The following is a 13,789-nucleotide window of genomic DNA, read 5'->3' as shown; positions in this document are numbered from 1 at the left end:
CCTTCATCAGCGGATATTAGGACTGACAGTATCACTGTGTTGATAGCCTGGACAGTTCAGATATTTTATAGGAGCAGTAAATATTACCTTCATCCTAGAATGTATTATCTTTACCCACAAAGAGACTTGTGTGTTGATGTTGGGGAGACTAGTCTCCCCAAAAGCATTTCATCATCACTGGAAAGATGGTAAGATGTACAAGAGGAGTTTAAAATATGAGTAAAACCAAGATTCTTTTAGAAGATAAGAACACTTTGTTTGGATACTGCTCTGAATCAGCTCATCTTGCCATGTTGACTACAGAAGCTACCCGAGATACCCACAAGCACAGTTCTGAACTGCACATGGAAAAGCTGGAAGTAATTCTCAATTATGAATCCATACCACCTTAGAAAATAAGCTTATGGGAATAATGTTTTTTGTCTCCCCTATTATTAAGATGTCTAAGGAACCACAGCATCTCCTCCAATTATGCACAGCAATTCTGAGGCAAAGTCAGAATATAGTTTATTATGAAAATATTGACAAAATCTTTCCAGCTTTGATCACAGAAGGCAAAATTAGCCTAGCCTTAATGGCTTGTGTTTAGTTTCTCCAAACTAAAATGACTTGAATTCAACAGCATGGTGTAAAAACAATTGTACAGCATAACCAGATTGCTGCTACCTATTACCCTAGTACCTAGTCTCCCTGTATAAGGAGACATTTCTTTGCTTCTCTGATTACTCCTTATAAATACCATGGACTTGCCTCAGAATTTCTTCTTCAACAAGAGTTTATTATTAGCTAAGAAATAATTCTTCTGTTATTTGAATTGCTGCTTTATCAACTCTGCTTTTCAGAATTACGCCTACCTAAACTATTTTGTAATATGGTTTATACACAAAAGGCTCCCAAAACTGGTGTCAAACATGATGAATAGAAGGGGAAAGTTAATGAGGAGGAAAGAAGTTTTCTCCATGGATATAAGCAAAAGAAAATTCTGGAAATCAGGAAAAAAAAATCAGGCCAAGGTTGGATGGGATTAATGAGTTTAACTTTTGCCAAAGCAACAGACTCAAGGGTCTCCTGATCTTCATCCAGAATGCTTCCATCTGAAATGAGCTTACTCCTTTTCCTTTTCCTCCTCACAGGAGACTGTGGATCACCACACACACACAAAAGCTGTTCTGCTTTTTGCCCTTTTTCTTTCTCTACATGCAAAGTTAGGATACGGCTGCAAACTGGATCAGTCTGTGCAAGTCTTAGGCCCTGGCAGGTAAAGGCTTCCTGACCCGTGACTGTTTCTATGTCTTCCTGCAGTTTGTCTCATTTCTAGATCCACTCTGACTTGTAGATCCTCCAATAAATCTGCAACAGCACTGAAGCACTTTTTCTTCTCCTAAACTGGAAAGATAATGATTTTTCCAATCCATGGAGACTTAGAACTGAAAAGAGGCCATTTTTTTCCCCTTTCACATAGTTTTACTATAGTATGACAAAATTCTGGTTTTAATTCATGATGAATTTTTCACTATCCTGACACTGCTTGTACTAGTTCTACACTACTACCATATGCCTGTATATGTACTACCCAGGATATCACTTCAAGTTTCTTTAAAAATGACTGAGTACTTACATTTAATATGAAGAAACCTAAGATATTCACTACTGCTTTAAGTGGTATTCAATGGGTTTTATTGTAGTCAAGCATCAGCCACTGCATGTCAAAGTCAAGCAACTGACTTTGAAAGCAACTTCCTTCTGAATTAATTTGGTAACCATAAATTTCTTGGAGCACAGAGTCATTGTAGTTGGAAAAGACTTCTAAGACAGAGTCCAACCCTTATCTAACTCCACTGAGTCTAGTGCTAAGCCATGTCCCTCAGCAACGCATCTCTGCATCTTTAAACGCTTCCACAAGGGGATTCAACCACCTCCTTGGGCAGCCTGTTCCAGTGTTTGAGAACCTTTCCAGTGAAGAAGTTTCTTCTAATGTCCAACCTAAACCTCGTCTGGTGCAACTTGATGCCATTTCCTCTTGTCATATCACTTGTTAGTAGGGAGAAGAAACCAATCCCCACCTCACTCCAATATCTCTTCAGGTAGTTGCCGAGAGCCGGAAGGTCTCTTCTCAGTTTTCTTTTATACAGGCTAAACAACCCCAATTCCCCCAACCACTCCTCAAAAAACCCTGTTTTCCATACCCTAACTTTGGTGTTTGCACAAAAAATAGCACAAGCAAGTATATGCCTGAAGACATCCATGAACAGAGAACCACAGAATCATTTTGGTTGGAAGAGACCTTTAAGATTACCAAGCTCAACCATAACTCAGCACTGCCAGGTCACCACTAAACCATGTCCCTCAGCACCATGTCATATTTGTCATGTGCATTTCTTAATCACTCTTTTACCAACCATTTGTGTAACTTTCATAAATGATAACAATGAGCAGAAACAAACAAACAAATACATAGCACATACAGTTCATCTTGTCCTGAGTTTAATATCAGTTTATAGCTCCAATGCCACTTTTGGGCCAGAAATAATCTTGTGCAAAAAAAAAAAGAAAAAAAGGAAAAAAAGAAGGAAGTGCTACCTGTGCTCAGAAAAATAAACCTAGAATTGTGAGCTGTAAATATATAAAGTTGTCACTCATGCACAATCCAAGATTTGCTCCAACTGTCAATGTGCCCATTTTTGATCATGACACTAAGCAATCCTCTCTGAAAGAAAAATTGAAATGTTTATGGAGATCTGTGATGTGCTCACAGAGTTCTCTGAGGGCTACCTTTGTCTTCTTCATGCATCTTTCAGACACGGCAACAGCAGAACAGTTCACTGCCCTGCCATTTCAGTATTTCATTCTGTCAAATTGACTGGTATTACATCACAATCGTTACAGAAGATATCTAGGGCCACTTAAAACTTCTCAGTAACAGATGATGGCTCCAGTCTCTGAATTCATGGGCACTGGTCTGTTCCCCAAGGAGAAAGTGACAAGATGAGAGGAAACAGCTGCACAACATGAGGTTTAAGCTGAACCTTAGGAACAATTTCTTTCCCAAAAAGATTGTCAAGCCCTGGAACAAGCTGTCCAGGGGAGCAGTTGAACCATCATCCCTAAAGGTATCTAAAAGATATGAAGACATAGAATCATAGAATTGTTTAGGTTGGAAAAGACCTCTAAGATCACCAAGTACAACTGTCAACCTAAGACCACCATGGCCATTAAGCCATATCCCAAAGTGTCATGTCTGAATGTTTCTTTAAGACCTCCAGGGAAGGTGACTCCACCATCTCCCTGGGCAGCCTGTTCCAATGTCTGACCAATGCCTGACTTCAGTAATGTATTTTTTCTAATATCCAACCTAAACATCCCCTGGCACAATTTGAGGCCATTTCATTTCATCCTATCACTTGATAGGAGAAGTGTCAAATTATAGGCCAATCAGCCTAGGGAAATGATTTAGCAGTGAACTTGTTAGTGTTGGATTAACGTTTGGACTAGTGAATCTTGCAGGTCTTTTTAAGGCTAAACAATTTTATGATTTTAAGGATAAAAATTCAGTCTGACACACTGGAGAACTGTGATCTATAAAGCTCCAAATGCAGAAGAAAATCTTAAGATATTATCTAACTGCAGTCCACAGAGTTTTAACAATCAATGCAGAAATGAGTTTGGAGAGATTAAAGAACTGGATAAACTGGCCTCAGCATCGTGCAGGAGCATTTGAGTAGCAGCTATTGTAAAGCAGGAAAATGAATGTAAAAATGGCATTTCTCTGATAGATTTAAGATATTAAGACCAGCTGCTTTCATAAGCCATGGTCTGTAAGTCAAAAGACTAATGTGCTAGTACACAGAGAAGTAAATGATTGCTTTGAATTTTAGTAGGCAGTTCCTGAAAATTATCTTTATGAAAATAGCCGATTTTCAAGTCAGTTATTTTAGGAGCTCAGTATGATACTGTACATTAAATGCTCCACAGAGGTTGTGTCACTGTAGCAGAATAAATTTGCACTAATGGCACATACACTCTGTTTAAATAAAAGATAGTACAGTAAGAGAAATCAGCATGCAGTGAGTGGTTTCTGTCTAATTTACAGTGATGGCAAAAGCACACAAAATACTTTTGTAAGCATGGAGCTCAAAGGGGTGGGAGGAAGAAGCATCACCCACCTGTGATGTTTGAATTGAATAATAGAATCATTTTGGTTAGAAGAGATCTTTATGATCAAATTCAGCCTTTGACCCAGCATCATCAGTAAAACCATGTCCCTCAGCATCATATCTACATTCATCTCTAGTGGCCTCATCACCTGGGCAGCCTGGTTCAGGGATTGAAAATCCTTTGGGGGAAGAAATTGTTTCTCATGTCCAACCTAAACCTTTCTTGGTGCAACTTATGGCTGTTTCCCCTTGTTCTATGACTTGTTCCTTAGAAGAGCACTTGTACTAGAGACAGCTCTGCCCAAGATTAAGCAGAACCTTGGTGAGATGACCTTAGAAAGATCCTACGTTTTCATGAACAGTCTTAGGAACAGACAGAAGCAAATGTAATGTTAATAAAAGCAGACTGAGAAGCTCAGCTCTATCTGCATAATATTACTTTGAATTACTGCAAGACTTGATTAAGCCAACAGAATTTTTCAGCTCATTTTACAGGATGTGAATAAAAATTTAAAAAAGAAAGCAAGAATTCTTAGCTTCTTTTTAAAACAAATAACAATGCAATGCTATTTGTCAGTGAAAGGGTTTTTGACACAAGAAATGCTTTCATTGATTACCCCAAATTATAAATTATAGCTCTCTAATTCTTCCTTTTATAAATGAATACTCTTCACAATCTAGCCTTACATGTCAGACAAAAAAGGAAAAAGGGATGAAACTTTTATAATGGAAATTTAATTATAGGACAATTTTTGTCAGTTGTCGTTTCAAAGTCATCTATAATTATGCTGAGGTCATTAAAAGTTGTGGGGTTTTTGTTTTGTTTTCTTCTGGTTCTTTTTTCGTTTACTTGACCAAATACACCAGTTACATGTTGGGTCATCCTCTCACATTCAATGCTGCACAACAGCAGCATTAAGTAAATTACTGAATATTTTTGGGTGATCCTTTTTTTATTAGTATTTTTTTTAAGCTAATTGCAAACAAAACATCTGCTGAAACAGTCAAAACAGAGACCAACTGACAGTTTGATTTTTGTTTCAAGAGACCATAATTTTTTCGATATGAAAGGACACTTTTGCATCTCAAGAGTAAACACTTATTACTGCCTCTCTGCTTTACATGCATTTGTTCATACATAGAATACTAAAATATAACAGTCCACTATAAACATCATTTTCTGCTGCAAAATTTCTGGCCCAAGACACCTCTGGGGGGGCTTTTGGAAAGTTCAGAAAGATGAATTAATGGATAAAATTGAACTGTGCCTTTCGCAACAGAAAAGTCTCTCTTTTGCCTACTGCAAACTCGACCAAGTTCAGAGTGAAGAAGGATGAACTAAAGGAACAGGTAGTTTTTAACACATTTAAATTCATAAAAAGGGTGCTCAGAGGATGATATATATTGAAAGACAGCTTAATTATAGAATCATAGAATCATTTTGGTTGGAAAAGATTTGAGTCCAACCATTATCTAATTCTGCCAATTCTAGTGCTCAGCACCCCATCTCTGCATCTTTTAAACAACTCCAGGATGGGAATCCAACCAGCTCTCTGGGGAGCCTATTGCAGTGCTTGAGAACCTTTTCAGTGAAGAATTCTCTCCTAATATCCAACTTAAACTTCAAAGTTTGCCATTTGAGGCCAGTTCCTCTTGTTCTATCACTTGTTACTTGGAAGAAGAGACCAACACTCACCTCACTAGTCTCCTTTCCGGCAGTTGTAGAGTGAGAAAGTCCCTCCTCAGCCTCCTCTTCTCCAGACTAGGCAACCTCCAGATACCTCAGCTGCTCCTCACAAGACCTGTTCTCCAGACCCTGATACAGTTCTGCCAACATTTACTTTCACAAGATGAGAGACAGTGTCCTCATGCAGGAGGCTTAGGGCAGGCAAGCTGAAGCCTAACATAAAATCTGGATACCAGACCAAATTACAGAATACAGAATCAACCAGGTTGGAAAAGACCTTCGAGATCATCGAGTCCAATCTATCACCCAACACCACCTAATCAAATAAACCTCCAGGGAGGGTGATTCCACCACCTACCTGGGGAGCCCAATCACTCTTTCTGTGAAGAATTACCTGGGGATGGCCTGTTTTTCTTAGTGCCCAGCATCAGGCAAACTGGAACTCAGAAGGTTTCATGTGAACATGAGAAACAGCGCCTTTTCTGTGAGAGTGCCAGCACAGTGGACTCTGCTACCTAAAGAGGTTCTGGAGTCATTTTCTCTGGAGAGATTCCAAACCACCCTGCACATTGTGATTCTGGGCAACCTGCTCTGGATGACCCTGTTTTAGGAGGTGGTTTGGACTGGATCATCCCCAGAGGTCCTTTCCAACCCCTACCATTCTGGGATTCTGACATTCAGTGAAATCTGGAATAACTGATGTGGGGAGAAAATTGTCAGCATAAAATTGAGGATAAATTCAAGGTACTTCACAGGGAACACACCTATGCCCAGAGCATTCCCTTTCTTCCTTTTCCTAATTGACTTTACCAATAAAGTAGTGATGCTCTCATTTACATCTGCAGTAGCAATACTTCTGGAAAGAGAGATCCAAAGCATGGAATGGTTCATGTCCAATTTGTTCAGAAGAGAATTATAGAATCATAGAATTGTCAGGGTTGGAAGGGACCTCAAGGATCATCTAGTTCCAACCCCCCTGCCATGGGCAGGGACACCTCACACTAAATAATTATACTATGGAATGTCCTATCGTAAGCACAGCCAATTTACCACTCCTACTAAAGGTGCTCACATACCAGTTTTCAGAATATTCACACCTTGCTGGACCTTTTGTGTTGCTGTTTTTATTTTTCACTCTGTACTGAGAAATTCTTCCTGAATTAAAGCTGAGTAAAACAATTATTTGAGTATGTAGGTTTTTGGAGCTTATCCTTATAATTAATAAGCAACTGAAACAAATGTGGAGATGGAGATATGTCATAGGAGAAATGATATAATCTGCTTTCTCTCAAGGGTCATTATGTTTTCTTCACATTCCCTCTGCCTAGCAGATGTGAAATTAATAACTTTACCTCCCAGGTTTGCTGTAAGATGGTGAAGGTTCATTTGTCTGCAGAGAAGGTTAATTTCTTCCTCTGCAAATGTTTTGAAATGGGAATCTAATGAAGAGCTAAGTGTCCATTTATATGACTACCTTTCACATGACCAGAGACAGCGCTATCTGGCAATTCTTTTTACAAACACTTAATTTCCACCCCTGTATTATTCCAGCTGTAACTGTCAGAAAAGAATCCTAAATGCTTCTCCTTATTGTAATGAGGAGCTCCTCAGGATAGTCATGCTTCATACTCTATGTCCTTATAACTAAAGTTTGCCTACACTTCCTATATGCTCCATGTCAGAGAGAAGGACAATAAACCTTCATCTCTGCAGTTTTGCTGTTGTCCTGTTCAGGTAGTAGAGAGGGAAAATATTCTATTTTACCCATGAGACTCTGTATGGTCTAACTGAACCAAAAATGCCTATTTAAGGACTGACCAAGACACAAAAGTGTAGGGATTAATAATGTCTATATGATACCAGCTTGCTTGGTTCTGGATGTTAGGAAAAAGTGAATCTTCAAGCTGAAGATTCACGGAAGGGAGAACTGACCAGCAAAGTAAAGACAGACTTGGGATGAAAGGGCTGATGTGCTGATAATGTTAACATTTCTGAAAGAAAATGATTATTTTTCCTCATCATTGGCATCCACAAATCTGAAGATGCATCCATAATGTGGTGGAACTCAAACTTTTGTCTATTATCAAGAGTCTTTCCATCACGGTATACCTCATTCTTTGTACACCCTCAGGGAAGGACAAGAGTATGGTGGAGAGATCATGATACATCCCTGCTTGTGAAAGCAGAGTCCAGGATAATTTCATCACAGAAGACTATTGGGTTCAAGCATGAATGAATGTTTGTGAATCAGAGAATGGCTGAGGTTGGAAGGAACCTCTGGAGATCATCTAGTCCAACCCCCCTGCCAGAGCAAGTTCGCCTAGAGTAGGTTGCACAGGATGGCATCTATGCAGGTTTTGAATGACACCAGAGATGGAGACTCCACCACTTCTCTGGGTAGCCTGTTGCAGCTTTCCACTACCCTCAACATAAAGAAGTTCCTCCTCATGTTTACATGGAACTTCCCATGTTCAACTTTGTGCTCAAATTCGGGCAACACCAAAAAGACTGGCCCCATCCTTCTGATACCCACTTTTTAAGTATTTGTAAGCATTGCTAGGATCTCCCAACAGTTTTCTTTCTTAAAGTCAGAATCTATGCTGACTACTCCTGATCACAGTCCTGTGCTTTGTGTGCCTGGCAAGACTGGTTATTCCATCACCATCCTGGGGATTATGCTGAGGTGAACCAACCTGTGGTTCCCCAGGTCTTCCTTACTGCCTTTCTTAAAGATATGAGTGGCAGAGAAGACAGAGGGGATCTTGGACTTGATGATCTCTGAGGATTCTCAGGGCTTAACAATATCTACAGGGTGAGAGGCAAGCCAGGAGGTTCCATCTGGAGATGAGGAAAACTTCTCTTGTAAGGGTGATGGAGAACTGAAACATTATGCCCACAGAGGTTGCAGAGTCTTCTCTGAAGAGATTCCAAACCTACCTGTACTCTGCAATACTGGGCAACCTGCTTTGGGTGACCCTACTTTAGTGAGGGGGTAAGACTTGGTGATCTACAGATCTCCACTTTCAACCCCCATCTTTCTGTGTTTCTGATTTCTTGCAGCTGCATTTACTGTCATTTAGTGGGATTTTTTTTTGTTTGGTTTTGGTTCCTCCACTTTTCATTGACTTAGAAGTCTCTCAGAGAGGAATTTTAGACTGAGATGAAGAGGAAGAGAACTGGATTAAAAGATTTTAACCTTTCTTTTTTTTTTTTACAGAGAAGAATTTGTATTATTTTTATTTTTCTTGACTCAAGGTCTCCAATACTACAAGGGAAGACTGTTCTGTAAGACAACATCAGAGAAATTAATAAAGAACAGAGAGGCTTAGTAAAGCTTTTCCCTTATGAGAAAGTGGACCTTTCAAGGGAATGATTTGCTTATCAGAAAAGCATTAGGAGAAAGTGTGATAGAGTAGGCATCCTTCACTTCAAATCTCCATTAAAATGGCAATGTAGTTTCCCAATAAAACCATGCATGAAATGAAAGTTAACTGTGGACTTCCTGTTCTGAAAACTGAGTGCAACTGCCCACTAAGTTTATTACAGTTTCAGGTTTGGGATGGTGACTTCAGAAACACCAACGAACTTCTTTTCCGTGGAAACTAAGATGGTGCAATGTCTGTAACCCTCCTCCTCAGGACATCTGTGATGTGAGGGTTAGAAGAGACAACATGGCAGCACAACTTTGGTTCAAACTTCTGAGACAGCTGTGAAGTTCTAAGGGCAGTAGAGAAGAACCTTTATGATGTCTCCAAGTTGACATTTTCTTACGATCACAAAACTATCTGATGTTAAGACTTTGTTATATGGCTGAAAAAAACCCAGAACCTCTTTCAAAGGCAGATATCCAAAGTATAGCAACAAGAAGGAAAAACTTCATTCCCTGTGACACAAAGTTGCTTCCTTTTTTCTTAGACAAAAAAGTCAAAAGGTCCCAAGGGCATGGAAATAAGCAGTAAGGAACGCTGAGATTCAAGATAGGCAATGATGTGAACAATGAAGAAGGGAGACACTAACTACAGAGTTAATAAAAAAAAGAAGATGGGAGGGTGGAAAATAGTGAAGACTAGCTGCAAAGATGATTGAGTATTCAGAATGTCATATAGGTGGGGATGCAGACTGTCCATCTTGCAGGAAGTGGAATGTGCTCCATGTGATGGTTCTCAAACACTGGAACAGGCTGCCCAGGGAGGTCATTGAATTCCCATCCCTGGAGGTGTTTGAAAGACAGAAATGTAGTGCTGAGGGACATAAGGGGAGACCTTATTGCTGTCTACAACTCCCTGAAGGGTGGTTGTAGCCAGGTGGGGGGCAGTTTCTTCTCCCAGGCAACAAGAGGACACAGTCTCAAGCTGTGCAGGGAGAAGTTTAGGCTTGAACTTAGAAAGAAGTTCTTCACACTGAAAGAGTGATTTGCCATTGGAATGGGCTGCCCAGGGAGGTGATGGTGTCAAAGTCCCTGGAGGTGTTTAAGAAAAGACTGGATGAGGCACTTAGTGCCATGGTCTAGTTGATCAGATAGGGTTGGGTGATTGGTTGAACTTGATGATCTTGGAAGTCTCTTCCAACCTGGTTGATTCTGTGATTCTGTGTTTAGTCTTGGTAGAGTTAGATAATGGTTTTACTCAATGATCTCAAAAGCCTTTTCCAACTGAAGGAATTACAACATTCTATCATTTCAGACTTTGAAATGACAAATCTTTTTTTTCTAACTCAGCTGTGGTTCAATGGCCAAAATCCATGAAACTTCTCCTTTTCAAATCTGAACTTCATTTTCTCTGTTAAATCTAATTCAAACCTGAATGCAATTCTTTGGCTTCCCTGAACATTACACTGCAAGAGCACTTACATGTACTATATTTCACGAAAAGGAAGCAAAACGCTTTAGAAGGTATCTAACTGCTCCAGTGAGGGGGCTGCATTTGCATTTCTTTGCATTCTAATTATAGATGCTTTTATTTACTAGAAGTTACAGCTAGGACTTGTCTGTTACAAGCCTCTGAAATCTCATTTTGCTAAAATGGAAACATGTTTCAAATGCTTTGGCTAACTATTAAGATTATTGAATGTGTAATGCAGTGCTTCAGGTCTCCGAGTGGTTTGCTAGACCCCAAGGGAACTGGAAAGCAACATACAATTATGGCAGTAATTAAAAAGGTGCAATGACTCTTAAAGATTCCTCTTTTATTAATTCCGTGGCATGCTTTGGAGACTGGCATTATTTTACTTCCACCCTGCTTAATTATACCATCATTAGTTTATCAGCATCCCTTTTAAGCCCTTGGGCCAGTTATTAGCATGTCACTTGCTAACACTTAACCAATAACCACTGCACCTTCAAAGCAGGATCGTCTGCTACATCAAACAAAAATAAAAGCCAATTTGTAGAGAGAGATTTAAGATCATCATTCAGTTTAAATTTTTCAGTTAGCCACCATTTCTGCTTTTAATTTGAGATGGTTACTGTTTAGCTTAATGAAAACACAAATAATGCTGATGTATTACAAGACATCGGGTAATAAAACAGTTCCAGTTCACGGTGGTTTATGAGGCTGATTGCGCAGTGTAATACTCAAATGGAATATCATTGAAAAGACCAAAACCTGTGTGGTTTTCTTGGTCAAAAATGTTGGGGTTTCACCCCAAAAGGGTTGCCAAGCCCTGGGACAGGCTGCCTGGAAAAATGGTGGAGTCACCATCCCTGGAGGTGTTTAAAAAAACAGGTAGATTTTGTGCTGAGGGGCATGGTTCAGTGGTAACTTGGCAGTGCTGGGTTAATTGTCAGACTCAATGATCTTAAAGGTGTCTTCCAAGCAAAATAATTCTGTAATTCTATGATTTCTCTATGGATTTCTCCTTGGATTTCTCTCTAGTGGGTTTAACAGGGATGGTGTTAACATCCTGTATGGTGCAGTGGTTGGGATTTGTGACTAAACCAAGGTTGAGGACACACTGATGTTTTTAACGTTGCTCAACAGTGCCTGCACAGCCTCAAGGCTCTGTTTTTCCCTTTTCATCCTTCCAGTGAACAAATTGGAGGTGGACAAGGGGATGAAAGGGATGAAGAAGGGACTTGGAGGTTTTTAAGGCCAGGCTGGATGTGGCTCTGGGCAAACTGATCTAGTGTGAGGGGTTCCTGCCCATGGCAGGGGGGTTGGAACTAGATGATCCTTGAGGCCACTACCAACCCTAACAATTCTATGATTCTATGACAGCTGACTCCACCTCACTGTAGGGCTATTCCAGACCATACAATCTCTTTGTAAACCATGGGTATGCTCACTCTTGTGGTGTTTGTCTTCTCAAGTAAGCATTGTGTGCCAAAGTCCTTCTTCCCAGGAATAGCCTACTGATCATCTGCCTATTGATGGGAAACAACGAATGTATTTCTTACTTGGGTTTGCTTGTGAGTGCAGCTCTTGCTTCACTTATTAAGGTGCCTCCATCTCAATCCACTGTCTTCTTCCCTTCTATTTTAGAATAGATTTTTAGAATGTTTCCTTTGAAGGTCATCTAGCCCAACCCCTTTGCAGTCAGCAGGGACGTCTGCAACTAGAGCAGGCTGCTCAGGGAACCAGACAACTTAACCTGGAATAGTTCCAGGGATGGGGCTTCTACCAATTCTCAACAGTTTCTTCCTCTTATCTAGTCTCAATCTCCCTCTTTGTTGGAAATCATCACCCCTTGTTCTATCCCAGCAGGCCCTGATAAAAAGTCTGTCCCCAGCTTTCTAACAGGCCTCCTGTAAGTACTGAAAGACCACAGTAAGCTCTCCCAACCTTATCTCCCAGTCCAATATTACATTATTAAACTATATAAGCAGATGATCAAATTATGAGGAAAACAAATACTTTAATTGTACAGTAACTGAAGTATTTGTGTATTACAAATGTACTGACCATGTCTAGACATATCCATTGGTCTAGTGGAAGGTGTCCCTGTCCATGGCAGAGAGGTTGGAACTAGATGACCTTTTCGGTCCATTCCAACCCAAACCATTTTATGATTCCATGATTTTGTACTGGTGTGAAGGTCATAGTGACCCAGAAACCCTCCTGAAGGGAGGTCTAATGAATTGTTATGCCTCACTTTTGACAAAGCTGAAGTTATTTTAGTCTAGTAAAGAACATCTTACAAATACTAAATACTTAGTAGAGTTAGATAATGGCTGGACTCAATGATCTTAAGGATCTAATCAAAAAAAGGTTCTACAGTTCTGTGATTACTTAAACTTCACAGTAGTGCTTTTTGGCATTCTGCATTAAATACATCTTTTCATAATGAAAGGAGGAAAAAACCCCAACCCTAAGAGCTAATACTTGTACAAGGTTGCATCTCCAAAACCAACACAGGGATCCTTACTGTAACTATTTCATCCTATGCTTCACACCACACCAACCAGTTTAACTTAAACACCACTTAGCCCCTGCTAAGTTGTCATGAGACTTCAACAAAAAAAACCCTTTACTTGCATATTCAATAGAAATACACCATTAAAAGGGACAAATAACACCTAAATCAGTCTTCAAAGGATTAGGATCAATAAGCTAATACCATTCCCTTAGTCTAATTTCCTCACTTTCTATCTTCCACCAACTTCACAGCAGCAGAAAGAAGATTCAAAATATTAGGAGGGGAAATATTAACGATATAAAAATATTCCAGGTCACAGTATACTCTATTATTTCTGAGCAGCTGAATCCCAAATTAATATCAGTGCCACTCTTCCTGAAAATTACTGTACAATTGCTTTGGAATAATATGTTTACTTTGTGTCTTTTTGCCATCATAGGTCAGCACTATTAATTACAACATCCAAACCAGGAGCCAAGGCTGCTACACAGCATCACAAATCACACTAGCTCATTTTAATGAAAAGGCACTCTCTCAGTCACTCAGGAAAGGAAAATCTCAGCTGCTAATTGAGATGTAACACTCCATCCTTTTG

At 39.7% G+C, this 13,789-nt stretch overlaps 1 protein-coding gene across 16 annotated transcripts in view; it reads right to left on the bottom strand.

The window, feature by feature from the left end:
* PTPRM (protein tyrosine phosphatase receptor type M) overlaps positions 1–13,789 on the bottom strand; it is a 514,813-nt gene that overhangs the window by 299,702 nt on the left and 201,322 nt on the right. The gene's annotated exons all lie outside the window — the stretch shown is intronic.

This window comes from Dryobates pubescens, chromosome 9 (assembly GCF_014839835.1).
Source record: "Dryobates pubescens isolate bDryPub1 chromosome 9, bDryPub1.pri, whole genome shotgun sequence".
In the NCBI taxonomy this organism is placed as follows: Eukaryota; Metazoa; Chordata; class Aves; order Piciformes; family Picidae; genus Dryobates; species Dryobates pubescens.
The sequence above is the reverse complement of the archived record's forward strand: the minus strand, read 5'-3'. Positions and strand labels throughout refer to the sequence as shown.